General features: G+C 43.3%; 1 long non-coding RNA gene across 1 annotated transcript; it reads left to right on the forward strand.

The window, feature by feature from the left end:
• Positions 1–1435: 1435 nt before the first annotated feature.
• On the forward strand, positions 1436–22018 carry LOC118768335. Its single transcript, XR_005004156.1, has 3 exons — positions 1436–1674; positions 4511–4514; positions 22008–22018. It is a non-coding gene; the product is annotated as an uncharacterized LOC118768335 (long non-coding RNA).
• Positions 22019–22484: the final 466 nt, after the last annotated feature.

Here is a 22484-nt window from a genome sequence, read left to right on the forward strand (position 1 = left end):
TTGCGCTTCCAGTAGAAAAGATTATTATTAGTTCTAATGCTGCCGAGGTAGACTTAGCATTTCATCTTTTTGGATCGATAAAACAAGTACCAGTTGAGTATTGGGGTCGAAGTAATTAATTATCCTCCCCATCTCAATTTCAGGCCTTGCACCTTTAGAAGAGAGGATTATTATTAAGTCAGCAAGCTGGCAGAATTGTTAGCACACCGGGAGAAATGCTTAGTGGCATCTCATCCATTTTTACATTCTGAGTTCAAGTTCTGCTGGGGTCAACTTTGCCTTTCATATTTTTGGGGTCAATAAATTAAGTACCAGTGAAACACTGGGGGGTCAATATAATCGACTAGTCCTCTCCCACCAAATTTCAGGCCTTGTGCCTTTAGTAGGAAGGGTTATTATTAATATCGTCAAGGCAACGAGCTGGCAGAATCGTTAGCACACTGGGCAAAATGCCTAGCAGCATTTTGTCCAATCTTCATGTTCTGAGTTCAAATTCCACCAAGATCGACTTTGCCTTTCATCCTTTCAGGGTCAATAAGTACCAGTTGCATACTGAGGTCAATGTAATCGACTAGCCCCCCCACCCCCACCCCTCTCCGCAAAAATTTCAGGCGTTGTGCCTTTAGTAGAAAAGATTATTATTAAGGTGGTCAGCTGACAGAATTGTTACCGTGACAGTCAAAATGCTTAGCATTTCGTCCATCTTTATGTTCTGAGTTCAAATCCCACCAAGGTCGACTTTGCTTTTTATCCTTTGCTTTTTGTATTTCACTGACCCAGTGAAATAAGTACCAGTTGAGTACTGGGGTTCACGTAATCAACTTACCTCTTCCTCTAAAATTACTGGCTTTCAAGGTGGTGCCCCAGCATGGCTGCTGTCCAGTAACTGAAACAAGTAAAAGATGCACACACATATATACATATGTGGCACCTTGGGCAAGTATTTTCTACTATAGCCTCGGGTCGACCAAAGCCTTGTGAGTGGATTTGGTAAACGGAAACTGAAAGAAGCCCGTCATATATATATGTATATATATGTATGTGTCTGTGTTTGTCCCCCTAGCATTGCTTGACAACCGATGCTGGTGTGTTTATGTCCCCGTCACTTAGCGGTTCAGCAAAAGAGACTGATAGAATAAGAACTGGGCTTACAAAGAATAAGTCCCGGGGTCGAGTTGCTCGATTAAAGGCGGTGCACCAGCATGGCCGCAGTCAAAATGACTGAAACAAGTAAAAAAAAAAAAATATATACACACATTTTCATGGGATTTTACCAGTGGTACTAATTAATTGTAAGGTTGGGAGTTCAATTCCAGGCAACGCGTTGTGTCCTTGAGCAAGACACTTTACTTCACCTTGCTCCAGTCCACTCTGCTGGCAAAAATGAGTAGTACCTGTATTTCAAGGGGTCAGCCTTGTCACATTCTGTGTCATGCTGAATCTCCCAGAGATGTTAAGGGTACGTGCGTCTGTGGAGTACTCAGCCACTTGCACGTTATTTTCATGAGCAGGCTTTTCCATTGATCGGATCAGCTGGAACCCTTGTTGTCGTAACCGACGATGCACTAGTAGCAGTGGTTCAATCCCTGTCATATTCTGAGGGCCAAGTCACTTGGCTCAGCTAGACTTATCGCTACAAAGGGATGGGTGGGGAATAAAAAGAAAAATAACATAGTGCAGGAGTGGCTGTGTGGTAAGTAGCTTGCTTACCAACCACATGGTTCTGGGTTCAGTCCCACTGCGTGGCACCTTGGGCAAGTGCCTTCTACTATAGCCTCGGGCCGACCAAAGCCTTGTGAGTGGATTTGGTAGACGGAAACTGAAAGAAGCCCATCGTATATATGTATATATATATATATATATATGTGTGTGCCTGTGTTTGTCCCCCTAGCATTGCTTGACAACCGACGCTGGTGTGTTTATGTCCCTGTCACTTAGCGGTTCGGCAAAAAGAGACCGATAGAATAAGTACTGGGCTTACAAAGAATAAGTCCCAGCGTCGAATTGCTCGATTAAAGGCAGTGCTCCAGCATGGCCGCAGTCAAATGACTGAAACAAGTAAAGAGAGTAAAGAGTATATGATGATAACAGCTGATGATGATGATGATGACCAAAAAAAAAACTATATTTACCTAGTTTCACACTAGTAAATTATTTATTATTATTATTATTATTGCGGTGGTTAACTGGCAGAATTGTTTGTGTCGGTGGGGGGACAATACTCTGTGGTATTTGTTCCATCTCATCACTTTCTGATTTCAATTCTTGCTAAGGCCAACTTTTGCCTTTCATCCTTCTGGGGTCGATTAAATTAAAGCATCATTCAGATGCTGAGGGAGTTGATACTATCAACTAACACTCTCTTTCTGTCCCCTCTCAAAAATTGCTGGCCTTGTGCCTAAATCAGAAGTTTTTATTATTATTATTATTATGACCAAATGTAATAATAATAGTATTAATTTTTTTGTTGTTTTATAAAAAAAAAATGGACAGCTTTTATTAAAGCAATAATTTATAACAAAGTTTTAGAGAACTGACGAAGAAAAACGAAACTTTTTTTCTAAATTATAAAAAAAAAATCATTTTTTTCCTCCCCGTCCCCAAATTAATTTATTCATTTTTTAGCCTGTGCCCCCTCCACCACCCCCATGCCTCTTCCTCCCCCTCCACAACAAAAAATTATTTTAGTGACCAACCCTACCAACTGCCCCATCCCCCACCCCTAACCCTTATAGTTTTAAAATTTACCCAAATTAAACAACTTCAGGGCAAAATCCCTTTTGCTGTTGTCTTTCGGTTTTTTTTTTCTTTTGTATGTTCTTTGCAGGCTTTTTTTTTTTTTGCTATTGTTTAGCGCTTGGTCAGCCTTGATCGAGCTGAGCAGAGCTATGATCAAAGGAAATCCAATATGCCCATTATATGTGTATGTATGTGTGTGTGTGTGTGGTGTGTGTGTATGTATGTGCAGGAGTGGCTGTGTGGTAAGTAGCTTGCTTACCAACCACATGCTTCTGGGTTCAGTCCCACTGTGTGGCACCTTGGACAAGTGTCTTCTATAGCCTTGAACCAACCAAAGCCTTGTGAGTGGATTTGGTAAATGGAAACTGAAAGAAGCCCATCATATTATATATATATATATATATATATATATATATATATATATATATATATATATTTATATATATATATATATATATATATAATGTGTGTATTTGTACCCACCAACATTGCTTGACAACCAATGCTGGTGTGTTTACATCCCCGTAACTTAGAAGTTTGGCTAAAGAAACGGATAGAATAAGTCCTGAGGTCGATTTGCTCGAATAAAGGCAGTGCTCCAGCATGGCCACAGTCATATGACAAACAAAAGAAAAAATGAATATATGTATATATATACACACGTGTGTGTGATATATATCAAAAGGATATGTTATAACATTAATCCCCATATATAAAAACAGCCATACCAACAATCCAACATACCTCCATCATCAGCTGCCCCATGGATGTCATTATGGTTTTGACACCTGGGCAGTACCACTGAATCTGGTGGTGTCAGCAGCACTAAAAGAAGTGCTGTTTGGGAATAAACATACCGAAAAAAAAAACACACAACTTTCAAACACATTTACCCTGTGTACCACAGTATTCAATCAAATATAGGCTGGATTAAACACTAACTTTAAAATTAAACTACAACAAGGAAACTCATAAATCTATGTACATCTCTATCGGTATTAATAGTAAACCTACAATAATTAAATTATATCCTAAATAGTGACCAATCTTTAAGTCCATACCAATAATAATCCTACCAGTCTTCCATAGTTTCTACTATAATAATAGAAAGTGAAAGTTTTATTTCATTTCTCTCCAAAACAAAAACAGAATTGAATTTAATGAATAATTATTATAATTAGGAGTGAAATACATAATTTCATAAGTCAAAAGTTAATAATAAAAACACTCCATACTTTTAATATATATTACCCTTACAAGCTATAATGTAAACTTACCAGTAATTAATAAAAACAATTTTATAAATAGGAACTAATAAAGAGATATTTGTAATTAACTATTTTTATAAAACTTTGCTATGATTAAAGCTAAATTAAAACTGTTTAAAAGATAATGAATCAGCACAGACTTTTAACAATTACATGTTTTTTTCAAACCACATGGTTCATCATTTCCAGAACTTAAAAGATTAATTATAGATGACATAGTACGTAATTACTGCTTCCTCAATTGTCTTGAAGAACATTGGTGACGTAGTAAGCAAATAATTTCAATCATAAACATTCCAAATCTTTACAAATATTTGTTAAGTTGAGACAAGATACTACCCCATGTTTATTTAAAATTTGAAGTCTCCCACCTAAACAGCAGTTACAAGTTTTAACCACTCTATTATATCTCTACCCTTGTTTTATTAAATGTCTTAAGTTTATTTATTCTACACGCACAGTAGTAGCAGGGATGAGAAATAACAAACTTCAGGTTAGTTCAGACATGTTTCTGATATATTTTAATTTCTAATGTCATTTTCTCTCCAGTTTATCATAGAGAAAATTTATTGCTAATGGTATAAAGCATAAAAACATCTTATCTGGTCAGTGTTTCCTTCTAGCAGACTCCAAGATGCATTTCTAGTTCTTTATCCTTCCTCAGTAGGAGATACTAAAGAGACACAACCCTGGGCAGATCATAAAGCCACAGCTCTTCTAGCAGGGCTACAACTGTATTTGTTCTAACCGACAGTCTGTGAGCGTGGCTTTATAATCTCAGTTATCTCCCTTCGGTATCTCCTGATGAAGGTTAGGAAGCTAGAAACACATCTAGGAGTCTACTACAGATTGACAATGAGCAGATGTTTTTAGACCTTTTTACCATAAATGAAAATTTTTCTAAACAGTAAATTGCAGGTAAAGTATATCACAAATATATATGAACTAACCTAAAGTTTGTTTCTATATTACCCCTGGTAGGGTACAAAATTAGTGTATTTCCTCTGGTGCAGACACTCCTGGTACATCACTGATAAAATTAGTGTATTTGTGAATCTTACAAAAAGTAACTTATTACAACAAAGAATGAATTTACCATATCTTAATTATTGTAACTAATAATCAAGATGTGCTAAATTAATTCATTGTCTTCTTACCTGTATTATATAAATTTATATAGAAAAAGGAACACAGAAAACATTACTGGTATTTTATGCATGTGTTTCAGTAAGCTGAAAGGCTCTATTACGCAATGAACTCACTTCTTCAGTATTATTGAACAGAGGAGTGAAGTGTAGAATATTTCTACTGCACCGAAACTTTTCAATAACATGTGAGGCTTCTCTGGTGCCTCATTTAAAGTATATAATTGTCAGGGCCAGATTGAGAAGGATTTTAGGGGCTGCAACCCAGGAGCCTGCAAAGATTAAGTGAAACTTTTTTTTATTAAATTTAACCAAGGGCCTTACAAAATCTTAATCTGCTACAATGGTGATGAGTGAGTGGTGACCATGTAGGGGCATGACTGTTGCCCTAATCCAACATATGATCATAGATATTCCAGACATGACTGTTCTGTCTTAGTTTAAGAAACAGTTGTCTAAGACTACATTATGCAATGTGTTTGGGTGGTTTGAGGCTGTGGTAGTGATGTGATTTGAAGGAGATTTAACTGCTATTTCTAGTAGATTGAATTATTTTCTTTGTATTTCTGATTCAGAGGCATTATGATCAAAGATGTTCCAACCATGACCACCAAACTGGCCACCTTTTATCCATGACAACATATTTAACAATTTGAAACAAAGTACATTTAGTTTCATATCATTACAACACCCCCCCCCCTTTTCTTTAAGCAATTCACAGACTAATAGAACCAAATGAAAATAGGGTTTATTCTCTCTCAAAGAAGCAAAAAGACAAAAAAATTTGTTGGAAGGGCAATATGCAACATGCACTTCAAATAACATGAATAGTTTTATGGCACAAAGTTTTTTTAGTGCTCTGGTGTTTTTACCATTCTGCCTGATCTTGTGAGTCTTTCGGGGTTGGCGTTGAGCACTTCTCATGTGTCTGGCCATTATTTTGTGTTTCTGCATTGATATCAGGAGGAGTATTGGTGATTTCATTCGTTGAGTCAAGTTGAGTAGCATGTTCCATGGGGTTTGTTGGGTCTGGAACCCATTTCCTGGAGTTTGTAAGGTCTGTTGGATGGTTGTCTGTCTCTATATTGTTGGGTGACCTGGCAGGCATTTCTGTCTGAGTGGTTCCCCTATGCCAGTATCTCTGTTTCTCCACAAGTCTCTATGTATTGCTTTCACAATGTAACACCTCCGTTCTTTACATTGTCTTTGCTATTTCTCCAGGTATCCAACATTTGTTGTTTTTGCCAAGGACTCGTACAGCTTGTCCTTTGTGCAACGAAGGTAATTCCCTCTTTGCATGCTGGTCACATACAGTTTTCATTTGTATTTTCTTTCCTTCAAGAAGTTTTTTCTGTCTTTGGGTTTCATGAGAGTAGCTCCAGCATGGATGGCACAAAAGTGATTGGTCTGCCCAGTTGGATCTCAGAGGTTGACAGCATCTTTGGGTTTAATGGTGTGGCTCTTGGATTCAGTAATGCATTGTGTATGTCTTTGCTTTGTTCACATTTCTGGAATGTCTTTTTGACGGTCTGTACATGTTTCTCTATGAATCCGTTTGATTAGGGGAGGCACCTTGGTGATGATGTAGTGTGTTGAATTTCCCATTCCTGTTTGAATTGTTGAAATGGTTTTCCGGTATATTGAGGACCGTTGTTGCTGAAAATTTCATCAGGTCTGCTGCAGAGAGAGACTGTCTTTCTGAATTCCTCTGTGACTGCTTTGCTTGGGGTTTGGCTGAGGTGAGTCACAATCGGAAATTTGGAGAAGTAGTCACAAATGAGCAGGTAAGTTTTGCTGTTGATTTCAAATAGATCTTGTTTCTTGTTTTTTTTCCATGGTGCACTGGGAATGTCATGAGGTATCAGTGGTTTGTTTTTGTTAGCAGTTGTGAATTCTTGGCATATTTGACAGGATCTGCCCATTTCTTCAATATCTTTGTTGATGTTTGTCAAATAGATGCCTTCACGAGCATGAGGTTTGGTCTCTCCTATCCCCTGATGAGAGGCACGGATCTGTACTAGAATGTCATGTTGTAGAGGAGGAGGTATCAACACTTGTGTCCGTTTGAAGATGATTCCATCTTTGAAAGCCAATTCATCTTGTAAAGGCCAGTATGACCTCATATCACCTGGGACTTGTTTCATGTTATCTGGCAACCCATAGCTGATGGTTTCTATCAGTGCAGCCAAAGCAGAATCTCTGCTGGTAAACTCATGCTTTTGGTAATGTTTTTTGATGGAAAAATTGACAAGGCGCAGGGGTGGCTGTGTGGTAAGTAGCTTGCTTACCAACCAGATGGTTCCGGGTTCGTTCCCACTGCGGGGCACCTTGGGCAAGTGTCTTCTATCTTTTACCTTGCTAGCCTTTGTTCCTGTTCTTGTTATTCTGCTCAAACACAGGTTCAAGCTGTGATCAACTTGTTTTATTTTCAATTAGAGTGAATCTTCTTAATCCTTTTTGCCCCTTGTGGAGCATAGGGCCTCAACAGTTGTTTTCCACTTTTTGCAGCCATTGGTGTGTTTCTTGGCTGCTTCCCATGTCAGGCCAGTGGTCCTGAGCTTGTCCAAAATGCTCCGCTTCCATGTCTGCTTCGAGCGTTCTCGCTTCCTTTTCCCCTGCGGGTTCCAGTCAAGTGCTTGTCGTGTCACATTTGAGGGTTCTTTCCGCAGTGTGTCCCCGATCCATCTCCATTTCCTTCGTCTAATCTGAACATGTATGGGCTCTTGGTTGGCCCTTTTCCACAGGTCGGTGTTTGACACTCTGTCGAACCACTTCAGATGGAGGATCTGCCGGAGACATTTGTTGATGAAGGCCTGGACCTTCTTGTAGTTGCTGCAGGTGGCTCTCCATGCTTCAGAGCCATACAAAAGCACAAATTTTACGTTTGAACTAAATAAGCAGAGTTTAGTTCGAGTTGAGATGGCAAGGAACTTCCATACTGCCTGAAGAGTAGTGTATCTAGGACTACATTAAAGGATGTCTTTTTATTATTATTATTATTATTAATGCCTAACACAACAGTAAGATGGCAAGCTGGCAGAGCTGTTAGCGTACAGGGAAAAATGCTTAGTGGCATTTCATCCATCTTTATGCTCTGGGTTCAAAATCTACCAAGGTCGACTTTGCCTGCCATTCTTTCAGGGTTGATAAAATAAGTACCAGTTAAGTATTAGGGTCGATGTAATTGACTTAGCCCACTCCTAAAATTGCTGGCTTTCTGCCAAAATTTGAAACCATTATATATTGAAAAATAGAATGTGCTTTGATGAAGAACCTGGCTGCACTTTCTAATAAACCTAGCAACCACATAGGGGAAGTCTCTTGTAGGCTTGGCCTTTTTTTGTTTTTCCTTTTCTTAAAACCACCACCAAAGCTCAACTTTGACTTTTGATGACCTTATGGAACATCAACAAGACTTATTTGGCATATTTCAGAGTTGGTTTTGGATTGTGTTCATTCAGAATTCAATCTCTCTCCCAGGAAGAATTAACCATTTTCATACAACTCATCCAAGACCATTCCCGGTTAGAATCTTCTTGTAATCTGGATCAAAACTACCTTTTAAATTTCATGTTAATTTATGTTCCAAACACCAGGTTAGTGACAAAGTGCTATTTCACTAAATTCTTCATAAATTTCCTAAATTAACTGAAACGAGCACTGTATTTCAACAAAAATATGGTAACAAAAGCGTTGATGCTTTTGATTCCAATCTCTCTAAAACCATCTTTAGTTCTTTGATAGAAACTTCCTGCTTTAAAGTGATCTAAAATCTTCCTATCGAAATTCCATACTAATGTATATATTCCTATTGACAATTTAATAATAACAGTTATTTTACCAAATTTTTTAGATTCATAATGAACTGAAACAAAAACAGTGGATTTCAACGGAAATATGGTAACAAGACTTAATCTTTTTGGTTCTAAAACTGTCTAAAACCATCTCTGGTTCTATGATAGAAACTTCTTGTTTTATCACAATCTAAAGTAAAACTTTCCATCAAAATTCTATGCTAATATTATGGAGATGTACTTGCATAGCGAGTGACCTGATCTGAGCTCGTTTGCTGGAATGAAAACAATTGCACCATGGAAGGTGTTTGTAAGCCATTTAAGAAATACACTATTTCTTTATTACCCACAAGGGGCCAACGAAGAGGGGGACAACACATCATGATTTGGGGTCATGAAACACAGATAAAATTTACATATAAATGAACTTTAAAAATTTTTACATGAAATAACAAAAATCGAAGAAATCGAATGATACACAATTTTTTTTTTTTAAAAACAGCACGACATAAAAAGAACACATGAAGTGGGAACACCAGGATTGCCGACCCCACGAGCCCTGTTTTTCCCACCGAAACTCGGCAGCCAACTTACAGCGTGTTCACGTGGCCCCTTTCACTCGCAGCAATCGTGCCACACGTTTCCATCTTTTGTCAAACTCACACGCAGACAGACACCTTTTCTCTAACTCCACCTTTCTTTTTAGGTGGAACCCGAAAAAGGTCACCAAGGCGGAGCCAGAGATCATGGTGCCTGTCTTTACCGCTTTCATTCTAGTCTTCCATATACACTCTTTCGCTACTGCTACTGTACTGAGAAAGCAATGCTTACCTTCACTTGTCAAAAAGCTAGGCGAGTCAATTTTTATAATTGTCTCAGCTGATAGCTGTACTCTTCTTCCGTCTGACAACAGGTGTCCCGCATATACCCACACGTCCGAAACTTCCGGACACTGAACAATAGTGTGCGAGACTGTTTCCAGATCCCGCTCGCATCTTGGACAGCTCGATGGTCCACTCCAACCGTGCCTTGTGAGTTTATCCCGAACGGGTAAAGCTGCTCTGAAACATTGCCAGGTCAAAGACTTCTGGAAGTTATCCAATGTCTTCGGCCCGAACGTCCTTCGGAACAGGCTAACTGATTTCGATCGAGGCCCAAGGTCCTTCCTAAGGCATCGTCATTTCCGGCCTCTACCAACCTGCTATAGAAAGCTGCGGTTGTACCAAAGCCGCCGGCATTGCCCAACTTGCGGAAGTGGCAGAGTGCCTTATGGCACTCCGAATACCACATGCTCGATCTAAGTCTACGACGATACCAGGTTTCTCTGCCACCGAAACTGACAAAGCTGGGGAACATCTGCCTTGCAAGCGGGGACCACACCCGTTCACCATCCAGGTAGGGCCAAAGATGCCTTAACCTCAGCGCATCTCTGCGCATCATCAGCCAAGGCATCCCTAAGCCACCCTTTAACGGTTTCTGACAGCAAATAGAACGTCTTACAAGAGGAGTGCTTCCCTTCCACAAAAAGTGGAAGATCTGCCTCTCCAACTTGCTTAACCACGAATCCGGACAAGGGACGACGGTCAGGTGGTAGGTGATGACCGATGCTAAAAACACATTGGCCACCTCCACCCTCCCTTTCAAGGATAGCCACTGTCCGGACCAAGTGAGCCACCTTGCCCGTCACCTCAGACCAGTTCTTTTCTATCTGGAGATCTGGACCAAACCAGATCCCTAGCAGCTTAACCGGGCCCTCCGTCCAGCATCCCACGATGCTATTCGAAGGCATCGACTTGCCCCTCCAGGTGCCGAGTTGCAAGCCGACCGATTTTTCCCGGTTAATCTTTGCTCCTGTCGCCGTCTCGTAAGCCTTGATGGCATCTCCCACATTACGTAGGAGTTCCACCTCGGTCATGATGATGGTGATGTCGTCTGCATACGATGTTACAGATCCTCCACCTCCTGGATTCATCGGGATGGCGCTCAGCTTTCGCAGCAATGGCTCGAGAGCCATCACATACAAAATCGGGGAGAGTGGACACCCTTGACGAACAGACTGTCTGATGCGGAACGGCTTCGAAAGGAAGCCATTCACCCGAACGATCGAGTCAATGTTATCGTACAATTGTATGATCCACCTGAGGAAGCCAACACCCAGACCGAACTGCGCCAGCACGGACACCAGGTACCGATGGTTCACCCTATCAAACGCTTTACTCTGGTCTAAATGGACCAGTGCCCCCAAAAAGCCGAGCGAAGTGCTCCTGAAACGTCCGACACATCTCCTCTGGTTCGGTGATCACATCGCCTTGCCCGTTCGTCACAGACTTAATTGTGGAATCGTTTCCACGTTGAGCCTCCACAACTCGTGCCCATCCGGCAGCCTTAATACTCTCGCACCCCATTGCGCGAATTCTAGCTCTGACAATACAACCCATATGTTTGGCTTCGAGGTGCTGGTTTAACTCCAGTCTCTTCAGCCTAACTTGGGCTCCATCGCCAGATCTCATGGCTTCCTCTAAGGCCTTAACTAGCCCCATCTCTTTCCTACGCCCACTAGTTACTAGACCTATGCTGTATCTAACGGAATCGTACTTGATGGCTCTTTTGAGGGCGTACCACCATTTGTTGTTAATAATGGAACCGGTTAACGCCCTCTTCACTAATAACTCGATCCGGTTTCTGTACTCCTCAATAGCCAGAAGGGACTTATTGAGTTTCCAGTAGCCGAATCCCTTACTACCTAACTTATCTAGGTTCAGTTCGCCAGTGACCATCTTGTGGTCGCTGTAACTGACCAGGTGAAACTGTGGACACTTAACTAATCCTTTATCTGTTTTTCTAATAAAAATTCTGTCTATGTAGGACCTGACAGACCCGTCGCCACTTAACCACGTCCACTGTGGAGCGTTCGGGAGTTCAAGTCTGTAGGGATCTACCAGCTGAAAGTGACTCAGTAGATCCCGGAAGCCAAGGTTTGGTTTTCTATCTTTTGAGCCAACGCCATCGATGCGCGCATCGACTATGGCGTTAAAGTCCCCTAGCATGACTATGGATTTTGACGTGCCAAGAAACTTCTCCAGGTCTCGATAAAAATCAGTCTGACTCGAATTAGGTGCGTATACTGCTACCAGCCTGATTTCTTTACCACAACTGAACGTCAGATCTAAGACGACCAGCCTACCTTCTGAATCAGAAAAAATCAACTTTTTCTCTGAGACACTATCTTTTTTAAGCAGGACCAACACCCCACTCCCGCCCACCCGCCGTCCAGGAGAAATAAATCTCTCGTAGCCGTCCATGAGCGGGAGTAGATCTCTTGGCCCTTTGATTCGCGTCTCAGTAGCTACAATTACATTTGAATTCTGCGACCTGACATCATTTAGTAAACGACCTTGTTTCCAGTTCGCTGTCAGGCCGCGCACATTTATACAACCAATGTAAACAGCCATAGTTTGCTTACCTTGTTTCGTCTGGGTCTGGCAGACGGGGGGAGTCCGTCTCTTCTGCCTCCAGGGTCCGTGGAATCGGCGTGCTGCTGCTCCTCCTTTCCACATCCTTCAGGGCATCTTCCTTGCTCATTCTGGATGGGCCTACATCTTTTCTGAAATCATTCGCTAACGTGTTGAACCCTCTCTGTCCCATCACGTAGCATCTCCAATCTCCACATCTCTCTTCCGTCTCCACCTCCTCGATGTGTTGTGTCTCCACTCTGCGCATCACTTCTCTGTTTGTGGTGTTCATCGCAACATATATCTTGTTTTCCTTCTCCGGCTTCTTCGCTTTCTTCACCTCTCTCTTCTCTTTGCTTATGGTTTTCTCCAGGGAGGGGTTATTATGTTTCTGTTTTGTAGCAGCAACTTGTGACCACCCCTCCCCTACTTCTGGTGCAGGTGTTGTCTCTGTTGCCGCCACTTGAGAACTTGGCTTTATGGGCTCACCCTTCTCCTTCTTTGCCGGCTTGCAGTCTTTCTTGATTTGGCCCTTCTTGCCACAGGTGAAACACCTGGGCTTCCGGCCCTCCACCATTACGGCCATCCGGCTTTCTCCAATCTCGATAACCTCGCCTATTTCTTCCAAGACGTCCGGCTCGGCCTGTATAATGATCCTCACCTTCTGTCCCTGCCACTTTTTGGCATCTCGAATTTCTATTTTGTCCTCCAGCCCTGCAGTGACTCCAGCCACTATTTGCTTGGGCTCAACCTCTGGCGGGATGTTAGCTATTGTTATCCTCGAGACGCACCTCCCTCTATAATAGGGAGAAGGGTAATTGCCTCTGTTCTCAGAATCATGGACTGCTCCCTTGCTTCTTCCTCTGTTCTAAACCTGGTTTCCACCGTACCATATCTTTTACCCCTGGTTAAAAATATGATTTTTTCCCAGATTGGTTGTATGCAAGCCTCCACTTCCTTTTCCGAAGAAAAGTCTATCCTCCTTTCCTTATTACGATATGTTTTATATATTATCGTCTTTCTCTCTATCTCTTCGCGAGATTCTTGCGTCTGATTCAGTTTAATTTCATACCCGCTTCTGGATACTGTTTTTTTCGCTTCTTCTAGTTTGGTCAGATCTATTTTTCTTCCTTTTGGGCTAGCCGCTTCGGTGAAGTTTAGCGCTTTCTTTGCCACGCTTGGCACATCTATATTCTTTCGTACCGCATTTCTGGTTCCCCTACTTTCCTCTTCGTCCGAGGAAAAGCCGGGTATAGCTGTTATTCTTTCTAGGCTGGACATCTCTGAACTCTGGGTTTGGTCCTCCGTTCTGTCCGCCTTCGGGCTGGCCATTATTGGCCTACCCCTCCTCAGCAACTTCACTAATATTAGTCAAATAAAATTCGACTAACAAATTCAAAAACAACTTACTTTTTCTTTTTTTTTCTTTTTTCACAATTAACAGCTGGTAATAGAACACACTGACAAAATTTTCACGAGCCGAAAAAAACACGACTGCGACAAGGAATCATTTAAGAAACGCACAAAAACCGTTAGATTCACTTCAACATTTAAATTTAATTTGTCAAAATATTTTCGTCGCTTTGAGACCGCGACCTCTTCACAGACAAAATTCCGTGCTGCATCTCATATGCTAATATACATTCCAAAAATCAGCTTAATGATAACAAAGTTTTTTTACCAAATTCTTCATTATTTTTAAAATGAGTTGAAGCAAAGCAGTGTAGTCATCTTTCTTGGGCACTAAATTTGTTTCTTCCAGTAATACATATTCTTTAACGAGCCAATTCGCTAATCAGGACACCAGCACTTACTCTGACACTGTCAATCTATATATCAATGGTGAAGAGCTGAATTGCTGCTGTCTCTAGCACTCGAGTGTCCATCATTGACAAGACCAAACAAAGTTGAAACCATGTGTTCTGGTGGTCTTGGTGTTGAAATTAGCAGCGAATTATCCCCACCACTGGTGATATAAACAAGCTTGCATTTTGCACCAAAAGCCAATCTGAGAGTTCTCTCATGGTATCTGCTGCAGAATAGTTTGTTCTCACAGACCATCCATGTTTAAGTGGGAATAAATAGTTCCTCTCTGTATTAATTCTGCCTCTGTTGCTAATATATTTTTTAACAAGCTAAATGGCTTATCACAAAGCCAGCGCCTCTTCTGGCACTATTTTACTACATATTGCTGGCAGGGAGGGGAGTTGCTGCTATCTCTAGCAGTTGAGCATCCATCATTGATGAGACCAAGGAAGATCAAGATCCCATGATCTGGTGGTCTTGGTGCAAGAGGCAGTGGGGATTTATCTCCCCTCTAGCAATATAAAAGAGTGCATTTTGCACCAAAAACCAATCTGAGGGTTTCTCTCGTATCTATCGCAGAATAGTTTGTACTAACAGAACATCCACGTTTAAGCGGGGATAAATATTACCTCTCCATATATATATATGTCTGGCCCCCGTGTCGGTGGCACGTAAAAGCACCATCCGTTCATGTCCGTTGCCAGCCTCGCCTGGCCCCCGTGCCGGTGGCACGTAAAAGCCCCATCCGTTCGTGGCCGTTTGCCAGCTCTGTCTGGCACCTGTGCCGGTGGCATGTATAAAGCACCCACTACACTCACGGAGTGGTTGGCGTTAGGAAGGGCATCCAGCCGTAGAAACACTGCCAGGTCTGACAAAGCCTTCCAGCTCCCCAGACCCCAGTTGAACCGTCCAACCCATGCTAGCATGGAAAGCGGACGCTAAATGATGATGATGATGATATACACACACACCCACACACACACACACACACACACACATGTATGTATTTATAAATCTTTAGGCAAATATATTCAATAAGAATATTACATACTGAATTTATTTTGAGTGCTCCATTGTATAAAAATATTAATACTGTTAAAGTATTTATTTATTTAATACGAGCGATATATACATATATTTTTTAATAATATATTATTATTATTAATATAAGGAAATTAATATTCAAACTCATCATAAATATATACCCGTGTTAAAGAACTTATTGTATTAAAAATATATATAAAAATATAAATTTAATGTATAAAATAAATTTGATAGTTTAAAAATTTAGAATTAATTATTTAAAGCATCTTACGATTGTTTCGCAGAAGAGTTGTCTGTATGTATATATAAAAATATTTTTATGGAGGCAACAGATGCGGAGTCTAAAAGAACATAATTAGAAAACACATTTGAAACTTATATAAATATATTCTTTATAAAATGGAAACAAAAATTCCAGAATACATAAATAGACAAATATCGATGTAATACATAAAACACGATTGAATTTAAGAAAACTTTATTTTGTAAGTACATTTAAGATTTTAGTATTTTAGTATGATGAAATCAAAAATTTTTCTTAAGATTAAGTATTAATCAACGAAAGAAAAAAATATGAAGATCACATCTACGGGTCGTTTCAGAGATGTGCCATGGGAGTTATTTTTAACAATGACAAGCTCTAAATAAACTATATATTGTATATATATATTTATATATATATATGGTGGTGGCTGCCCCCTCATTATCGAGTATGGCCATTGCACAAAGCTTAATCAATGTTGTTATCGTGCAATGCTTGTGCAAGAAGATTTTTTTTAAGTGAGGAAAGGCTGTGCACTGAGTCAATCCCACTCACTAAGCAACAGCAGTAATAATCCGAAAAGAAGAACAAGTCAACATCATCGGTAACCACTGAGCCGCAGGTTTTATGTCGGAGTTATCCCAGTTACCTTCTCCTAGAAGGATGCCCTAACAAAGGCTAGGAGTCCTTTACTCCCAATGGTTTAATCGCGCGACCGGGTATTCAGTCCGATCATTTCTATGTCCCCGCGCATGATACAGCCTAAGACATTTATTGGATGGCCATTGACTCTCAAGAGTTCCTCCGCCCTTTGACGGGTTTTGTTTTTCATCCTGCAGGATGTCTAATAAACACCCTCCTCACCAAGCAAGATTGGTGGGGTTGCCAGTTTAGTCGCCGACGACCCGACCATGCAACAGGTTGTACTGGGTTACATGTTACCAGTAGCACTTGAAAGTGACCTGACATTATATATACATATATACACACACACACACACACCATGTGCTCTGTTTTTGGTGCAAAACAAAACCAGTTGCTCAGTCAGAGTTTAACGTGACAGTTATGGATTATTACCTGGTAGGCCACACTGAAGAGGCTCAGGATTTAAATACCCAAAAGCCGAAACCTGGTTTGTGGATATCCCCAATTGCATAATATTTTTATTTGTGCTGTTAAATGTTTTAGTCCTTTCTGTTTTTCTCTGTTATCTTTGTGTGGTACGGTGGATAAATTTAAGACTTTAGCTCTTATTTCTGGCAGGTGGATGCTTGTTAAGTATCCTTACACTTCATGCAAATCTATAATTCATAGCTATTTAATGTTATTGAGCCTGCGATCCACCTATGTCACTGCTGGTGATAGCAATTTAAAAATTTATCCACAGATGATATGAACAGTAGTGACATCTGATTTCAAATCTCAGTGTTTGAATGTTTTGCTTATATATATCTCTCTCTCCCTCGTCTGTCTTGATAGACAATGGGTCGTGCCAAGAGTGGGGCCTACTTTGATGATGAGCAGCGTCTGCTGTGACTGAACAGTCCAATTCTAGAGTGGCAGTCCCTGGTACAGTTGCTGCACACGAACATCGATGGGTACGTGTGGGGTGTTGCTGCAGTTGTCCTCCTCCTGTCCTGCCTGTCCGACCACAACTGTGCTCTCCTTTCCTTAGCCATGGAAACGCCTTTCCTCACTGTCCGATGCCAGGCAGAGCGGTCAGCAGCTGTTACCTCCCACGTGTCCACACAGATGTTGGCAGTCCTCAGGTCGTGCTTGCACACATCCCTGTATTGTAGCTGTGGACGTCCCTTGGGTCAGGATCCCGTGGTGAGTTCGCTGTACAGGATGTCTTTAGGCATGCGACCGTCCTGCATGCGGCAGACGTGTCCGAGCCAGCGCAGTCGTCTCCGCACAAGGAGGGCATGCATGCTTGGCATATTAGTCTGTTCTAGGATGACTCCGTTTGGTACTCGGTCCTTCCAGGAGATGCCAAGGATCCGTTGAAGACACCGCATGTGGAAGCCGCTGAGGCGGCATTCTTGCCGGGTGTATGTTGTCCAGCTCTCGCTGCCGTAGAGTAGGATGCTCAGCATGCAGGCTCGGTACACTGCGATCTTGGTGGTTATTGTGAGCATGTTGTTTTCCCACACTCTCCTGGAGAGCTTAGCCATGGCAGCAGCAGCCTTCCCAATCCGTCTGTTCAGCTCCGGCTTGAGGGACAGGCTGCTGGAGACCGTCGATCCCAGGTAAGTGAACACGTTCACCACCTGCAAGCTGTGGTCGCCGACACTGATGCTGGGGACCCCTCCGACGTCCTGGCCCATGATCTCTGTCTTTTTCAGGCCGATGGTAAGGCCAAACTCTTGGCAGGCATCCGCCAGGGAGCTGACCAGCCTCTGGAGACCTGGCTGGTTGTGTGATGTTAGGGCGGCATCGTCAGCAAAGAGGATCTCTCTGATCAGCACCTGACGGACTTTGGTCTTAGCTCTGAGGCGCGCAAGATTGAACAATCCACCATCAGCCCTGGTGTGGAGGAACACTCCGTCGTCAGACGTTCTGAAGGCATAGGACAGGACAAGGGAGAAGAAAATTCCGAAGAGCGTCGGCGCCAGAACGCAACCCTGTTTCACTCCACTCTGGATGGGGAACAACTCCGAGGGCGATCCGTCAAACTGCACTGTTCCCTGCATACTGTCGTGAAAGGAGGTGATGAGTTTCAGCAGTCTGGGAGGGCAACCTATCCTACCCAGGAGCGCAAACAGCCCCTCCCTGCTGACTGAGTCGAACGCCATAGCCAGGTCGATGAAGGCCACGTATAGGGGCTGTCTCTGTTCTCGACTCTTTTCTTGAAGCTGCCTGAGTGAGAAGATCATGTCGATTGTAGACCTCTCTGCCCTAAAGCCAGACTGAGACTCGGGGTACACACGCTCTGCAAGCACTTGCAACCTCTTCTGGACCACCCTGGCAAATGCCTTACTGACAGTGCTGAGCAGTGATATGCCCCTGTAATTATTACAGTCGCTTCTGTCCCCTTTGTTTTTATACAGTGTGATGATGTTTGCGTCACGCATATCCTTAGGGACAGAGCCCTCCTCCCAGCACTGACAGAGCAGCTCGTGGAGATGGCCCAGAAGGGCTGGCTTCCTGCACTGGATGACTTCTGCGGGGATGCCGTCTTGCCCTGGTGCCTTGCCCCGAGCGAGTGAGTCAATTGCTTTGCTCAGTTCTTCCTTTGTTGGAGGCAGGTCAAACTCCTCCATGACAGGCAGAGCAGGAATGCAGCCGGGGGCAGACCTGGTGACCACATTCTCAGTGGAGTAGAGGTTCTGGTAATGCTCGACCCACCTCTCCATCTGCTTCGCTTGGTCCTTGATGACCTCTCCATCCCTGGACTTCAGTGGAGCAACCTTGCTGACAGTGGGCCCGAATGCTTTCTTCATCCGCTCGTACATCCCTTTCACGTTACCACTGCCAGCACAGCACTGGATGTTCTGGCATAAGTTCTGCCAGTAGATGTTGGTGCAACGTCTGGGCGTCGCTTCTGGCTGTTCTCAGAGTAGCCAGGTTCTTTTCTGATGGGTTGCGCTTATAGTTGACCAGTGCTTCCCTCTTGGCAGCAATGACAGGCTCCATCTCAGGCAGGTGAGCTTCAAACCAGTCTTGATTTCTCCGCTCCCTCTTTCCTAAGGATGACATGGCTATTCTGCAAGTGGTGTCGCGAATAAGCTGCCATCTCTCCTCGATGGACGTGGCTGCGTGATCTTTAAGGGCCTCCTCCATGCGGTTGGTGAATTCCGAGCGGAGGTCGGGGTTGGTTGTCCTGGCGGTGTTGATGTGTGGGCGGCTTTTCCCTACGGGACGGTGGATTTTCTTTGGGGCCAATCGGACCCTGCTGCACACCAGAGAGTGGTCTGTATCACAGTCAGCACTATGGTAGCTGCGTGTGAGAAGCACACTGCCGAGGTGGGCTCGCCGGGTGATGACCATGTGCCAGTGTCCGGACCTTGGGTGATGACCATGTGCCAGTGTCCGGACCTTGGGTGATGACCATGTGCCAGTGTCCGGACCTTGGGTGATGACCATGTGCCAGTGTCCGGACCTTGGGTGCCTCCATGAGACCTGGTGTTGTGGCTTAGTCATGAAGAATGTGTTGGAAACGCAGAGTTTCCGGTAAGAGCAAAGCTCCAACAGTCTCTGGCCATTCTCATTCATCTTCCCCACGCCAAAGCGTCCAAGGCAATCTGGCCATGCCCCATGATCGGATCCCACCCTTGTGTTGAAGTCGCCCAGAAGGAAGATGGGCTCCGACCCTGGTATCTGGCTGATGGTGGCGTCGAGCTCCTCATAGAACCGGTCTTTTATTTCCTGAGGAGAGTGGAGTGTTGGGGCATAAGCACTAATTATGTTTACCTTCCCCGTTGATGTTGCAAGGCCAAGAGTGAGGATGCGCTCTGAGCCATTTGAAGGAGGGATCGCCATGGGGAGCAAGCTGTTCCTCACGGCAAACCCCACGCCATGCTGGCGGACCTCCTCAACAGGTCTCCCCTGACAGTAGAAGGTGTAGTCCTTCTCCTGCAGCATGCCGTCTGCGGTGAGCCTGGTCTCTTGCAGCGCCGCTATGTCGATGTTCAGCCTTTTCAATTCGGTGTTGATGACTGCTGTCTTCCTACTGTCGTTCATCTGTCGTAGATCGTCAATGATGCCAGGGCACATGGTCCTGACATTCCAGGTGGCCAGTCGCAAGACTGGTGATTGGGTATTTGTTTTTCCTTTGTTTGCTGGTGCAGGGTTTTCAGTCTGCTTTTCAGATTTTGTCCTAGCTCCAAGCACCCATTGAAGCGGGCAGTCTGTGGCGGGTCAGCACCATTATTGGCCGGGGGCTGCCCAGCTTAAGGCGGGCGGTAGCTGACCAGTGGGACTTCAATGATCCCTCCCACCGTTAGAGACGGCCCGTAGCGCCTGGGATTACGCCAATTCACCCTGGCTTAAAACTCGTAACTGCCATCTCAGCTTGTTCCATCGATGGAGAAGTTTCTCCATGGCGCAAGCCTGGGTGGTAGGAACGAAGACACTGGGCTGCCCAAACACCAGAATCTCCCTCTCGGCCCCCCAGACATAATCCAAAGGAATGCAGTGCAGTACGTTTGGAGTCTGGTTGGCTGCAGGAGTTGCCGGAAAAGGGTCGAGATTTGACACCCTACCGCCTTCGGGGCTCCACTCTGGATTTTCTGTCTGGGTTTACTCCCATAGCCTTTCCCTCTCCCAAGAGCATCCGCAAGGCAGCGGAGCGAGGGTTTGGAGTCAGAGTTTTCCTTCTCCTAGACTGGCTGCCAACCAAGGCTAACGAGCCCAGTCTGCCCACCCGGTTATGCCGCCAAGCACCCGGTCGCGCCACACAGCAGGCTCAGTGAGAACAGGGGATGCCGCATGAAGGTGCTGCTGTGGACACAGTAGTGCAGGAGAGGCCATAAGCAAGAACTTTCCACAAGGTGCAGCCAAGTAGAAGTTCTGCAGCGATCATTACACCTGGAGAGGAGAGGCTATGAGAGACGCAATCACTTTCCTTTGCCCCCCATATATATATATATATATATATATATATATATATTATATATATACACACACACACACACACACACAAATATGACTTAGTAGTTAAAATACTTAACTATTTGGTCTCTGGTTCAGTCCTACTGTGTGGCACCCTGTCCAGGTGCCTTCTCCTATGGCCCTAAATCAATCAGTCAGTGAATTTGGTAAATAGGAACTGGAAGAAACTTATTGTGTATGTAGCTGTGTGGTAAGAAGCTTGCTTTCCAACCACATGGTTCCGGGTTCAGTCCCACTGTGTGACACCTTGGCAAATGTCTTCTACTATAACCTCGGGCCAACCAAAGCCAGCCTTGTGAGTTGATTTGGCAGACGGAAACTGAAAGAAGCCCATCATAAGTATGTGTGTCTGTATCCCCCCCACCCATTGTCACTTGACTACTGGTACTGGTGTGCTTACATTCCAATAACTTAGCAGTTTGGCAAAAGAGACCGATAGAACAATTTGTAGGCTTAAGAAATAAGTCCTGGGGTCGATTTGTTCAACTGAAACCCTTCAAGGTGGTGCTCCAACATGGCTTGACTTTACCTTTCGTCCCTTTGGGATCAATAAAATAACAATTGAGCACTGGGGTTGATTTAATCGGTTTAACCTCTCCCCTGAAATTGCTGGCCTTGTACCAAAATGTGAAACAAATGCTCAGCTAGCTTCCAGTCCTCCATGTCAGCTGACCTTTTCAAAACTGTAGCTTCTGTCTATGTTTTCCAACACCTTTCGCTGTTCCTGAAAAAGGGAGACAGAAAAATATGTGTGCCCTTGTCTTGTATTATGTGATGGTTGTAAACGAGCATCCCTGTCATACAAGCACTGTTGTTTGTTTCCATCTTTGGTGAAAAGCATGTCTGGCCATGAAAAGTATTACCTTGCTTGGCAACTGGTGAAGGTTGATGACAGGAAGAACATCCAGCTGTAGAAAATCTGCCTCAACAAAACTTGTCTGATCCATGCAAGCATGGGGAAAAAAGACGTTAAAATGACAACAATGATACACACACACCAACGTCTCATTTTTCACTGAATTGAAATTGGCAGTAATAGGCATTTTCCACAAGACTTGAACATCCTTGAGAGATATGTAGTTGATGAATCATAAAAAGCCACATTCTAGAATTATCTTCTATTCTTAAGACAGCCAGGTACTGAACAGATCTTGCTTTATACTTGCTACTGTTGAAATATTCAAGGTTAAATTAGTACCATTGTACCATTATTTCATGACTACACAGCTGGTAGTTTGTTGTTTCCAACATTGTCAGTTGGTAACTTGATCTTTTGCACATGTCACACCGCAAGGATGTTGGTGCTGGTGCTGCCGTTCTGTTGTACATTCTGCTACTGGTAGCTGTCTGTCATTGTAGTT

Source organism: Octopus sinensis, linkage group LG28 (assembly GCF_006345805.1).
Source record: "Octopus sinensis linkage group LG28, ASM634580v1, whole genome shotgun sequence".
In the NCBI taxonomy this organism is placed as follows: Eukaryota; Metazoa; Mollusca; class Cephalopoda; order Octopoda; family Octopodidae; genus Octopus; species Octopus sinensis.